The 14,411-nt window shown below is 45.6% G+C and overlaps 1 protein-coding gene across 1 annotated transcript in view; it reads left to right on the top strand.

Annotated features, from left to right (window-relative positions):
* Positions 1–14,411, top strand: part of RASAL1 (RAS protein activator like 1) — a 181,679-nt gene that overhangs the window by 50,702 nt on the left and 116,566 nt on the right. The gene's annotated exons all lie outside the window — the stretch shown is intronic.

The following is a 14,411-nucleotide window of genomic DNA, read 5'->3' on the forward strand; positions in this document are numbered from 1 at the left end:
CACTGCGATCTCGCAGAGCGCACTGGTGTGAACCGGCCCTGAATGTAAAAAAGGGGGATGGAGAACACTTAGGCCCCTTTTCACATGGGTTCCTATGTTATATGGCATCTGCTTGCTCAGCGAGGGATCACTCCGATGATCCCTGCTGTGCAGGCAGATGACAGGTCTGTCTCCACACACTGTGCAGAGCAGAGACGGTCACAGTCCTGCTCTCCTCTATGGGGAAACCGGATGAAAGCGGACCGCCAGTCCGTTTTCACCCGATCCGCCAGACGGATAGAAAATAGGACCACCATCTGTCTGGATTTTTTGGACAGGATCGGATAGCGTCAGATGTCAGTGGACATGTCACCGCTGATATCCGCCGCTCCATATGGGTGAATGGAGGGTCCGATCAAGTCCGCCTACAAAACTGACAGATGGACCTGATCGGACAGCCCATGTGAAAGGGCCCATATTGGAGTACTTTTGTCTCCGGCATTTCTGAGCGTTGTGGAAGTGTCTGTAAAGGTGGACCAAGGGGATCTTATCTGATATTAATAACAGGTCTGTGTAGACCCTGTAAAAGCTGAAAGTCAACCAGCTCCAGTGTGTGTTTAAAAAGAGTCCCGATGTTGGGACAACAGTGAGTTGGTGTGGATTCAAAGCAGTCATTTTTGGAGGAAGTGAAAGAGGCACTAAAACAACATTATGTAAGGGTCTTTTTTCTAATGAAAGACTTTTTTTCAGTTTATAGATACATTGAGATTGATTTACTAAAAGCAAATCTACTGTGTACTACAAGTGCAGATGCTTTAGATCTGAAGGGAAGCTCTGCTGACTTGTCCAGTCATGTGCAAACAAAAAATGTTTTTTTTTTTTTTTTCCTTGCATGTTATTGAGTATTCTTTTCATAGTGAAGCTTTATCTCACTTAAGCGCTGGAGCAAGTGTACCCCATGATTTCCAAAAAGTACCGTTCATATCTGTGCGACTTCAAAATAGTCCTTGCACTACTTTGGTCCGACTTTGATGCGACTTGAGGTCCATAGACCTCAAGATTACATAGGCATTGCTTCAAGTCGTGTCAGTCATGGCAAAATCGCACGACTTTTAGGTCGCACAAGAGTGAAAGGGGCCTAACACATTTTAAACGGTGAAAGTGCAAACATATTTTAAACGGTTTGTGCTATTATTTTGAGCACAGAGAATTTGGGTTAGAGGTTTTGGTACCTATTGCATATAAGTGAAAATCATTGAGTCAGTGTAACAGTCTTTTATTAGAATGGCATTTAGATTTAAAAAAAAGTGAGATGTCACAAAATTTGTCTATTTTGATTAATATCTGATTACTCCATAGCAGCGTTCACTGAAGACATTAGGGCAAAGTCCAGGTATAATTCTTGACCTGGATTTGTCACAAATGGCAACATTCACCACATTTATAAGGCTCCGTTCACGCCTAGGCGTTTTTGGGTGTTTTTCTGCTTTAAGCCTCAGCTCTAAAAACGCCCAACAAGACAAATCCTATTAACTTCAATGGCCCCTGTTCACATCTGAGCAGTCTGTCTGAAGCAAAACGCCCTTTTCCCCCCAAAAAAAGTCAAAGAGCTTCTTTTTTGGTTTTCTTTTCTTTTTTGTCAGATTACAGGCATTTTACTGCTTTTACATTGGTAACCTTTAACCTTAAAAATGCCTGTACAAAAACGCTGCAAAACTCTGCAAAAAACGCCTGAAAAATGCTGGAAAAAACACCCAAAAACGCCTGTAAAATAGCAACGCCTAGGTGTGAACAGAGCCTGAAGCAGTGTTATTTTATCAGTAAACGTGGGGCCAGCACTGTCCATAGTGCAGATCTTGTTTTTCTGGGATCAGTGCTTAAAGGATTTTCTTTTTCTATGATGGTGTCTTTTTAACAAAAAAAAATGTTCCCCTCCTAATTTTTGATGCTACAATACTAGCATACCAAGGATTAGTAGACTATTATCTTCAAGGTAGAAGGTGGAATTAGTGTGCGACCCCCTTGCTTGATACCATCATGCAGGCTCTTTAGTACTGGGAGTGATTTTAGAAGATCCCCCCCCCCCCCCCCCCCCTAAAAAAATAAAAATTAAATGCTTTCAGGCCCTGGGCACTTTGGCATCAGTAGTGGATGTTGGTATGGTGGGAGATTTACAACTCCACAAGGGCAAGTAACACAAATTTACAAGTTTGTGCAAGCAAGCGAGTTAAAAAAAAGTTTAAAAATAAGTAATGTTTTTTACTAAATTTTACTAAAAGAAATAGAGCAATGTTCAGTTAGTCACTTGCTGGATCCTTATTCATCTGAATAAGGATTCCGAAGAGGAGAAATGGAGCGGTTTGTTATTAGAATATGATGAATCACATAACAGTATCAACCAGGGAAGTTTTAAAGTTGAACTCCCGCATGAAGCTTACATTTTAAACAGTCTTCAATCAAAATTCTCCTCTACATTGCTGTTAGAGCTGGTCTCTATAATTGCAGCTATCCAGCATGATCTATCCTCAGCTTGGCTTTTAAGTGCCACAACCAGACCCCTCTGGACTTGACATTGCAGGGGAAGCCCGAAAGTGACCCTCGGCACTGGCTTCCACGAAGGTGATTTCTAGACCCCACTTTCCAAGTGCAGAGCAGTTGGCATTGTCTCTGCCCTAGCCCAGTTTGACATCTTACTTTGTGAGTAGGCCAGTCAGTATGAACACAGGAAACTACATCTTATGTTTGAGTTGCTGGGCACCTTGGAAATCCCCACTTTCCACGAAGTCCTGCAGCAGATGGAATAAAGCTGAGGGGAATGAGTGCTGGTGTCATCTGCTGGGTGGATTGTTACATGCACGCTGATGCTCTGTACTCTTTCCCACGGCTGTTCCTGCATTGCAAAGAGCCATGTGGATTTCTGATCTGTGGTCCATCTTTGCTGCCCATGATGTACAGTGACTCTGGTCTCTTAGGACTTTGATATTCACCTACAAGCTAGAGTTTTGCTCCCAGCCCCCTCCTCAGTTCATTACTTTCAACATTTCTGTGTCACCACAAAGAATAGTGGATCTCCAGGTATCTCTCCTGAGCCTTCTGGATCAGGGTGTCTTGTTTCCCGTGGCAGAGTGGTTTTAGGGGGTCTCATCTAACCTCTTCAAGGTACACAAACTGCTTTGCTGTGAGTCTCTGCACCTTTGGTTCATGGCCCTGTCATTCAACCTTTCTTCTGCACCTAGAGTGTTCATCGAGATGCTGGCTAGCCCTGCTGCACTCTCAGAGCAACCCCATTGTGGGACACTTAGCCTCCTGTGGAGGGAACTGAAGGGTCAGGTTCTGTCTGATGACATAGCTTTGACTGTCCAGACATTACAGTGTTTCAGATGGATACTGAGGTTTTTTAAATCATTTAGGTCATTAGGTTTGGTCATTGGGCCTAGTTCTAGTTTCTAATGCCCAGTTTCACTCCAGACCCCTACAACACAACATTCTGTTGTGGGACAATCACTGAGGACCAGGTTGTCTCTGGCTTGATGACTCTGCAATCCAGGTCTGGAGTCAGGGAAGTTTTTTTTTTTCCCATCTTGTGGAAGATTCTCATGACAGATGATATCCTGTTGGACTGGGGAAGAGTCCTGGGCACCCTGTTGGTGCAATTAACTTTTTTACATTGATGGAATCTTATCTCCTGAATAAACATCATGGAGCTTCGGATGATTTTGCTGTCCCTACAACACTGGATTTTCTTACTGGAGGGTCATGTAAGCTTGATTCAGTTGGATAATGCTACAGTAGTGGGATATAGAAACCAGAACCCTCATCTTGACAAGAGGAGTAAAGTGGATCCTGTCCTGGGCAGAAGTGCAGGTTCCAGTCTTGTCTACAACATCTGGACCTGGGGGCGTGGTCCCCACACTTGGAAGTGTACCAGTACCTATGTCACAGGTGGGGGATATCAAACGTTGACCTAACAAACTGGATAGGACTCCAAATACAGAGATTCTCTAGCAGAAGCAGTGGATGCTCTTGTGGCTCCGTGAGATCAGAACATTTGGGTCTATGCCTTTCCTCTCTTGATATTTATTTCATGTCTGCTTTGGATAGAGATGCAGAGCATTCAGATGACTTGCAAGACTCCTGGCAGATGCTCTCTGGGCTCATCTGGATCTTCTGTCCAAAGGTCTGATTTTACCATCCTACTTCCCGGGTACTGGCTTTATCAGTATGACTGTTGAAGCCCAGGTTCTGAGTGACAGGGCCAACTGTGAATTGGTTATTTAAATGAGGTTAAAGCATTCACCTTTACAGAAAAAATGTAAAGGTGCACTAAAATCGGACACCAGGGCTGGCCCAAGAATTAAATGCCCCCCCCCCCAAAAAAAAAATTACGCCCACCAAAAGGCCCCCCCTACATTATTTTATATCATGACAGTTAAAACGAAAATTTAATATATTAGGGAGTTAGATTTACATGCAAAAGTGGTGGTGGTTGGGGGGGGTTCCATCCAATGCAGCTGTGGTGATGGTGGGGGGTTCATTCAGAGGCAGCAGTGGTGGTGGTGGGGGGAGGGTTCAGTCAGAGGCGGTGGTGGTGGTGGGTTTTGCCAGAGGCAGCAGTGATGGTGGAGGTTCAGATGGAGGCAGTGGTGGGGGATTCGCTCAGAGGCAGATGTGGTGGTGGGGGGGTTCAGTCAGAGGCAGCGGTGGTGGTGGAGGGGTTCAGTCCGAGGCAGCGGTGGTGGTGGGGGGGGGTTCAGTCAGAGGCAGCAGTGATGGTGGTGGGGGGGTCAGACGGAGGCAGTGGTGATGGTGGTGGGGGATTCAGTCAGAGGCAGGGAGGGTCAAGAAGGCACACACCAGGGAGGGGTCAGAAGGGTATACACCAGGGTGGGTTAGAAGGGTATACACCAGGGAGGGGTCAGGAGGGGATACACCAGGGAGGGGTCAGAAGGATATACACCAGGGAGGGTCAGGAGGGTACTAGGGAGGGTCAGGAGGGTACTGGGGAGGGTCAGGGGGGCACACACCAGGGAGGGTCAGGGGGGCACACACCAGGGAGGGGTCGGGAGGGTATACACCAGGGAGGGTTCAGGAGGGTATACACCAGGGAGGGTTCAGGAGGGTATACACCAGGGAGGGTTCAGGAGGGTATACACCAGGGAGGGTTCAGAAGGGTATACACCAGGGAGGGTTCAGGAGGGTATACACCAGGGAGGGGTCAGGAGGGTATACACCAGGGAGGATCAGGAGAGTATACACCAGGGAGGGGTCAGGAGGGTACTAGGGAGGGTCAGGAGGGCACACACCAGGGAGGGTTCAGGAGGGTATACACCAGGGAGGGTTCAGGAGGGTATACACCAGGGAGGGGTCAGGAGGGCACACACCTGGGAGGGGTCAGGAGGGTATACACCAGGGAGGGTTCAGGAGGGTATACACCAGGGAGGGTTCAGGAGGGTATACACCAGGGAGGGTTCAGGAGGGTATACACCAGGGAGGGTTCAGGAGGGTATACACCAGGGAGGGTTCAGGAGGGTATACACCAGGGAGGGTTCAGGAGGGTATACACCAGGGAGGATCAGGAGGGTATACACCAGGGAGGATCAGGAGAGTATACACCAGGGAGGGGTCAGGAGGGTACTAGGGAGGGTCAGGAGGGTAGACACCAGGGAGGGGTCAGGAGGGTACTAGGGAGGGTCAGGAGGGTATACACCAGGGAGGGGTCAGGAGGGTACTAAGAAGGGTCAGGAGGGTATACACCAGGGAGGGGTCAGGAGGGTACTAGGAAGGGTCAGGAGGGTATACACCAGGGGGCAGTGAAAACCTGGAGACAGTGACAATCATTAAGCCCAATTGTCAGCACTTCCATGCTAAACTGCAGTAATCCAGCAGATTTAGCATAGAGGTGGCGGCAAGCTACACGAGGTACGGCAAGATGATTTTACCCCCACGCACACTGGTTTGTCTCCCTCTGCTCACTGTCACACCAGACGGGCGCGGTCTCGTAGGTCAGGTGCAGCCCCATCCTGCCCACTCAAACAGCAGAGGCCAGGAGGCTCCAACTCAGGGATGTCACTGCATTCCTGCAGGACAGTGGCCGTGCTTGAAAAAACTGCTGGAGGAGAGAGGGAGGGGGGGGAGGTACAGGCGGCGGAGATTCCATTCCCCATCTACAACGGTGTGATGAGCAATAAAGTAGTGGCTGTAATCTGTCCCGGCCCGCTCCTGTTACCTCTAACAACAGCGGTGCCGGGCTCCCTCACTGTGGAATAAGCAACGGACGGGCTGGCTTGCAGGCGGCAGTTCTGCCACTGCTCATGGGCGGCAGTTTGCCGTGCCACTCGGGACCCATGGTACCACTTGGTCCCATGGTAGGGCCAGCCCTGCTGGACACCCTCAGAATACTGCCCCCTCCCCCGTCTCTACTGTACTTGCGCCCTGGTCACATCACTCCAGCTGATCGGCAAATCAGCTGAAGTGCGGCTCCGTCCTGCGCATGCACAGGCACTATTTGATGGGGGGGCACTTCATGACGGAACACCGGCTTCCCAGCCTGCTCCTTAACATCCAAGCTATTCTTCACACAGAATTTGTATCGGACGATCGTTTGGCGATCAATCCAACTTTGAATTGTTTGGAAAATTTGGAGTTTGTTAGAAACAAATAATTGAAAGAAATTTCAATGAATTTAAACCAAATTTGTTACTATTTTATTCAGAGATTCGGATACATCCAAATCTCAGAATAACCCAAAGTTTGTCCAAATTTACATTCTGACCGAAACAAATTGCACACGCCTGCTTCTCACAAGGACTTTATTTGTTCTTAGAAGGCATACTTCATATAGTGTGAATCTCAGGACTCCTATCCTAAGGGGTTCACCATGGGACAAATCCTGTCCTACACCTGGGTCTGGACCAGCATTTTGCTCTCAGCACTTTTTAGGGTCAGGTCTCTGTAGTAGAAGTGCCTTCCATGAAGTAGTTAAGGTCTTTGTTTAGGATGCCTCCCATGTGGCTTCCGTGTTCTTCCCCTGTGACTGCAAGGGACGTTATTTTGGTTCTTTTGAGACTTCAAACAATGCCCTTTGAACCCATCAGACTTGGAAGGCTGTCATCTGGTCTTCTGATCACATGTTCTCTAAGTTCTACCAGGTGGATCTTCAGGCCTTATCTGATGCAATCAGTGCTGTTGCCCACCCCTTAGTTGGAGTGAACTGGGACATCCCAAAGGTTTAAGACTTCTTGTGTCCCTTAATGGACAATTTGATTTTTGTACTCACTGTAACAAGCTTTTCTTGGAGTTCATGGGTAGACACCGGTCTCACCCATCTGTGTTTATGATCTTGCTCACTGTGCTGCTATATTCATTACCTGAAAATCTGGTTGTTTCAATTAATAATAGCTAAGTTTATTTGCATGAATAAAAACTGAGTACTGGCCAATAGTGTTTTTGATTTACAGGACCCTTTACATTTTCAGAAGTTTTGGGGTATTCCCTTCTTCCTACTCCAAGATGTAGTGCTTGGATTGAGAAGAAGGAAACACCCGAAAGCTTGTCCTAAAAATGTAATTGGTAATGCGCATAAAAAAAAAAAAAAAAAAAAAGATTAGCTTTTTGTTGCAATTAATACAGCTCCAACCACCTTTGAGTAGAAATGAGAGGAACAGAATGGACTCTGAACATTCATCCCTTTCAGCAAAAAAGACATGCACTCCTTATCAAGGTATACTCCATTCAAGTGTACGGAGCTCAAGACTTTTGCTTGCGTACACCAGGCCATGCTAAAGTGTTTCCTTTTGTCACCAGTAACCTGGTGTTCTGGGAATACCATCATCTGATTTTGTCTCTCAAGCATACGCAGTGTCGCTCATCTAAGTATTTTTGAATGCGCTAATTTTGTATGCCTTGGGACATCCCTACTGCATAAACCTGTACATAAGTATGCACATTCCTTTTATCTATAAAGTAAAACATGTTCTATTTTGTCATCACTAATTTAAAACCCTGTTCTATCAATGTTGCCAAGGTTATAAAGTAATCTTGACTAGTTAAATACATTACTCTATCTTATGTATGTTTTTCTTCATATACTGCCACCAGATGGTGATGGAAAAATTGTCTAAGACAACAAAACAAGCAACAAGATGGTAGACATGTAGGATGCACTCAGATTTTTGTCTTCTTTGTATGAACATTTATCCAATAGAATGCTTATTTAAACACAGTTTTTAATTCCCCCAGACAGAACCTCCCTGCAGCGAACTGCTAACAGAATGATCTGTATGCCAAAACTTTGCATTTTATACATCCAGATGGGTCCTCCCTTTCTTTCCTCACTCACCCACTCTCTCTCTCCTTGTCCTCATCAGCACTCATTATTTAATTAGAAATCCTAATTAAAAAAACAGCTGATCATAGCTGGTGGGAGGAAGAGGAGGTGTAGAGACAGGCAAGGATGTAGATGATCTAACACATTTTGAGAGAACTGGAAAAAAAATCCATTTTCATTTTGTATGTGATTAAATAATGTTTACACTTGCGAGTGGCTACTGCAGGTAGCATGTTATCTCAAGAGCTGGTGATTTTGGTTGGTGGGCTTTGAGGCTTCTAAATTCCTGTTGCCCTTTACTACAAAGTGCTACCTCATTACTTCCTATTAGAGCTGCACGATTAATCGTTAAGATCCGAATTCGCAATCTTTTTCCCTTCCCGATCTTCAAAACAGCATGTCACGGTTCTTTCTAACAAGTGCAGAGAGTTCTCACAGCTGGAAAAAAAAAAATCCAGGCAGCCTGCCATGTTTTATCACAGCATGCGAATAAGTGAATAAGTAGAAACAAAGTATCTTTTTGTTCTTTCATCAAAGGAAAGAACTCTGGCGTGTAAATGAGGGAGGTTTAACCATTTAAAGACCAAACCTTTTCTGACATTTGTTGCTTACAAGTAAAAATCATTATTTTCTGCTAGAAAATGACTTGGAACACTCAAACATGATATATATATATTTTTTAAGAGACCCTAGAGAATAAAATGGTGGTTGTTGCAATATTTTATGTCACACTGTATTTGCGCAGCGGTCTTTCAAACGCAATTAAAAAAAAAAATACACTTTAATAAAAAAAAAAAAGTAACAATAAAGTTAGCCCAATTTTTTTTTTTTGTATAATGTTAGATGATGTTACACCGCAAGAATCGTGAGAGAATCGTGATCTTTATTCTAAGCAAAAAAATTGCGATTCTCATTTTAGCCAGCTCTACTTCCTATACATCAAGTATCTGACATACAAAATGGATGCATTTTTAACCTATGCAAGACATTTGACAGAAAAGATGTGCTTTCTGAGAGTATTGGTCACCTACCTGTCCTCAAGTCTGTCTTAATGAACTGCAGGCTAGAATTCTAATTACCGTATTTATCGGCGTATAACACGCACCCCAAGTTTAGGAGGGAATTTTAAGGAAAAAACTTACGTTTAAATGCCCATCAATGCAGCCTTGCACAACATCCATCTGCATGCTTGTCCAGTGTCATTTGCAGCCTTGTAGTGTCATTTGCAGCCTTGGTGTCATTTGCAGCCTCGCAGCCTTGGTGTCATTTGCAGCCTTATGAGTGTCCATTTGCAGCCCTGCAGCTTTGTCAGTGCCCATCTGCAGCTTTGTCTGTGTCCATTTGCAGCCTTCCCCAGGCTGCAGTTAAACTGCAGTGACTTGTCAGTGTCACTGCAGTTTGAAAATGGCGCCACCGGCACCGAAATACATAGCCGTGAGTTGCGGTGGCTCTCGGCCACTTTCGGCTCCACTCGTAGTCCCGCCCGGGATGGGCGTGACTGTGAGCGGAGCAAGCGCCGCCCATATACAGATAGCCGAGTGTACTCGGCTAGGTTTGGCTAGCTCCACTCAGTCACGCCCAGTCCGGGCCTATGATGGAGAGAGCGGCCGCAAGTCACGGCTATGTATTTCGGCGCCGGCGGCACCATTTTCAAACTCGGCTATCTGAATATCGGCGTCCGGCGATCGCTCATGGTCAGCGGGGGATCGCAGGGGATCGGCGTATAACACACACCCGCGATTTTCCCCTGATTTTAAGGGGAAAAAAGTGCATGTTCTACGCCGATAAATACGGTAATAATACATGAATAACAGCTGAAGTGTGTGTGTGTGTGTGTGTGTGTGTGTGTGTGTGTGTGTGTATATATATATATATATATATATATATATATATATATATATATATATATATATATATATATATATATATATATATATATAGTATCTCACAAAAGTGAGTACTCCCCTCACATTTTTGTAAATATTTTATTATATCTTTTCATGTGACAAAACTTAAGAAATTACACTTTGCTACAATGTAAGTGAGTGTACAGCTTGTATAACAGTGTAAATTTGCTGTCCCCTCAAAATAACTCAACACACAGCCATTCATGTCTAAAACGCTGGCAACAAAAGTGAGTACACCCCTCAGTGAAAATGTCCAAATTAGGCTCAAGGTGTCAATATTTTGTGTGGCCACCATTAATTTCTAGCACTGCCTTAACCCTCTTGGGCATGAAGTTCAGCAGAGCTTCACAGGTTGCCACTGGAGTCCTCTTCTACTCCTCCATGACGACATCACTGAGTTTGGAGACCTTGTGCTCCTCTATCTTCTGTTTGAGGATGTCCCACAGATGCGCAATAGGGTTTAGGTCTGTAGACATGCTTTGCCAGTCCATCACCTTTACCCTCAGCTTCTTTAGCAAGGCAGTGGTCATCTTAGAGGTGTGTTTGGGGTTGTTAACATGTTGAAATACTGCCCTGCGGCACAGTCTTCGAAGCGAGGGATCATGCTCTGCTCGGTCAATGAACTGTAACTCCTCAGTCCTGGCAGCACTCATGCAGCCCCAGACCATGACACTCCCACCACCATGCTTGACAATAGGCAAGACACACTTTGTACTCCTCACCTGGTTTCCACCACACACGCTTGACACCATCTGAACCAAATAAGTTTATCTTGGTCTCATCAGACCACAGGACATGGTTCCAGTAATCCATGTCCTTAGTCTGCTTGCTTTCAGCAAACTGTTTCTTGTGCATCATCTTTAGAAGAGGCTTCCTTTGGGGATGACAGCCACGCAGACCAATTTGATACAATGTGCAACGTATGGTCTGAGCACTGGCAGGCTGACAGCCCCACCCCTTCAACCTCTGCAGCAATGCTGGCAGCAATCATGTGTCTATTTCCCAAAGACAACCTCTGGATATGACGCTGAGCACGTGTTTCACAGTAGAAATGGTGTACCATACAAAAGGTTTTGCATGGATACCATCCAATCTGTAAGGAAACTACTTACGGGGGGGGGGGTGTTTTTATGGCTTCAACCTCAGGGATGCTTACCTGCACATTCCAATAGTGGTAGCATCCCAGAAATGCTTGCGTCTGACAATCAGTTCAGAGGGCAGGATAGCCCATCTGCAGTTCAGAGCCCTAGCTTTTGGTCTATCCTTGTCTCTGGGAATCTTCACCAAGGTCATGGCGGAAGCCTTGGCACCTCTGAGGATCCAGGGAATCATGATAGTTCCATACCTGGACAACCTGCTTCTATTCGCCAGCTCAAAAGATCAGCTGCTGGCGAATCTGAACAGAACAAAATACCACTTGCAAGACCTAGGTTGGATCCTGAACGAGGAGAAGTCAAACTTAGCCCCGTCCCAAGTGATAACATTTTTGGGGAACAGCATCGACTCTGTCCAACAAAGGATCTTCTTGCTGGAAGAGAAAAAAGAAAAGATCCTGGGGGCAATAAAACAGATCCAGACAAGCTCGCCAGTAACAGTGCGGTCAGCAATGTCAACTTTGGGTCTTCTAACATCCTCCATTCTCGTTGTTCAATGATTCTCCAAAATTGGAGACACGAAGAACCCTTGGAAAAGAGGTTTGTGATTCCGGCGCAAGTGAGGAGAAGGTTATGGTGGTGGAGGAACCAGTTAAAGCTAAGCAAGGGCCTACTTTGGGTATTCCCTGCCTCAAAAAGGTTAATGACAGATGCAAGCTCCTGGGGGTGGGGGGGCTTATCTGGAAGATCGTTTTGCCCAGGGAATCTGGACAAGTTCAGATGCAAAAAGATCATCCAATTGGAGGGAGCTGAAAGCAATTTGGATGGGGCTTCTCTGGTTTCAGGAAGAGATCAGGGGTCAACACGTTCAGGTCTTGTGCGACAATGCCACGGCAGTCGCCTACATAGCAAAGCAGGGAGGTACCAGGAGCAGGGTTCTCCTGTCCTTGGCTTGGGAGATCTTAATCTGGGCAGAGAAGAATCTAGGGTCCCTGTCAGCCATACACCTGAAGGGAAGTTTAAATCTGATGGCCGACTTTGTGAGCAGGAGAACAATTTCAGAATCAGAGTGGAGTCTAAACTTGGAAGTTTTCCAGATGGTGATAAGCAGGTGGGACAGTCCTCAGATCGACCTGTTTGCCACCCACTCAAACGCAAAACTCACAACTTACTTTTCCCTGAGCAGTTGGGATCAGGCAAGAGGTTTGGATGCTCTGGCTCAGCCGTGGGACATCCATTTGTGCTTTTCCCCCCTTCCCGTTAATACAGTTATTCCTCAAAAGAGTCCACAGATCTAATACTGGTGGCTCCCTATTGCCCCAAGAGGATTTGGTTCTCAACACACCTGAACCTAGCGACAGAACCCCATTAGATTTTACCCCTACAGACAATCTTCTGAGCCAGGGACCCATCTGGCATCCAGACGTAAGCCAGCTCAAGTTAGCCTGGTTTCTGAGGAGCAGATCCTAAAGAAAAGGGGTCTGTCAGACAGATTAGTTGTTAAACAGCAGGAAAAAAGTCACAAGAGATATTTATTTCAAGTTTTGGAAATGCTACAACTCCTGGTGCGGGACAAAGAAGTATTTGCTGCGGGAGACAATTTCCAACCTGGAATTCATGATGGAATGGAGAAGGGGTTAGCGGTTAGCACCTTTAAGACACAGGTTGCCACGTTATCAGTTTTTCCGGAAGTACAGTTATTAAGAGATCCATTAGTTATTAGGTTCTTTAAAGCAATGGCTAGGTCAAGACCAGTACCTATAAAAAAATTCTAAGTTGGGACTTGTCAGTGGTCCTTCAGGGGTTAAAATGGAATCCTTTCGAACCTCTACAGGAGGCGACAGTAAAAAATTGGACTCTGAAATTTGCCTTATTAGTAGCAGTAACCTCCGCCAGCCAAGCTTTTTCCATAATAGAACCTTTCCTAACAGTCTTTCCAGATTGGATAATTCTGAAGGTGGACCCAGGCTTTCTTCCTAAAGTCTCCTCCACCTTTTATCGTTCTCAGGAGGTGATTCTACCAACATTCTGCACATCCCCAGCCAATTCTAAAGAGGAAAAGTTCCATATGCTGGATGTGAAAAGATGCCTAAAGCATTATATTGAATTGACCAAACAATTTAGGAAGTCTGCGCTTTCGACAGAGCTGTATTTGCACTAATGCACGCAAATATGCGCCCGCTCAGTGCCAAGGCCCGATGTGACGGGAGGGCCCGTGGAACTCAGAATACATCTTATGTCTAAGTCACCCTGTGCCATCCTGGCACAGGGTGAGTGAGAAAATATATCTTGGACTACTTAAAATGGAACAGTAATATTTGTCCACAATATCTCCCAGGATGTATGTAGAGACTATTATTGGTTTGGTTGATTCTGATCTCAACCTGTTAATTGAGTGAGCTGATCACATTAGCCTCCAGGACTGGCTAGGAGCCGAACTGTTGATGAATAGGCTGAGGAGGGGGGAGATTGTTGTTTGTATTGTTAATTGTAATTAGCTCCAGCTATTGTGTTTATACTACTGTGTGAAGCTCGGTGCCCACAAGTCTGTCATCTGGTCTGGGTAAATTTTTTAGTTAATTAGCTCATGTTAATTATGTTAGGTTACAGTTGTATTGTTAGAGGAGGTTCCAACAGCATATAAAGTCTTGTAATTTTGATTCTAAATAAAACAGTTCATGGTAGCAACAAGAAAGTGTTGCCTTGTTTTGTGCTCAGAGAGGTTGGAATATCTGATATCTGTATAAGACTGACAGGAAGTGGTATATGACGGAAGCACTCAAGCGGAGTGTGGGACGTTCCGTGACACCCACCCGCTGAGAGGCCGCATATTTGTGTGTGGCTGGCGCCAAGAGATTAAAGAGTCTGCTCCCACCGGTGTCCTAACAACCATGACTCTTCTGCTGTCAGCGGGGACCCACCGCTGACTTCAGAATGTAAACAAAAAAGCCCCCCCCCCTTCTAGTACATACCAAACTTTGAGCCTGGAGGGGACTGTGTGCCTTTTTTTGTTTTACATTTTACAGAGAATCCCCGCTGACCGCAGATGAGTCACGGTTGTTAGGACGCCCAGCGGGTGCTAGCTCTTTAACAACAAGCCACTCT

The sequence above is a fragment of the Aquarana catesbeiana genome, linkage group LG01 (assembly GCF_042186555.1).
Source record: "Aquarana catesbeiana isolate 2022-GZ linkage group LG01, ASM4218655v1, whole genome shotgun sequence".
Lineage (NCBI taxonomy): Eukaryota > Metazoa > Chordata > Amphibia > Anura > Ranidae > Aquarana > Aquarana catesbeiana.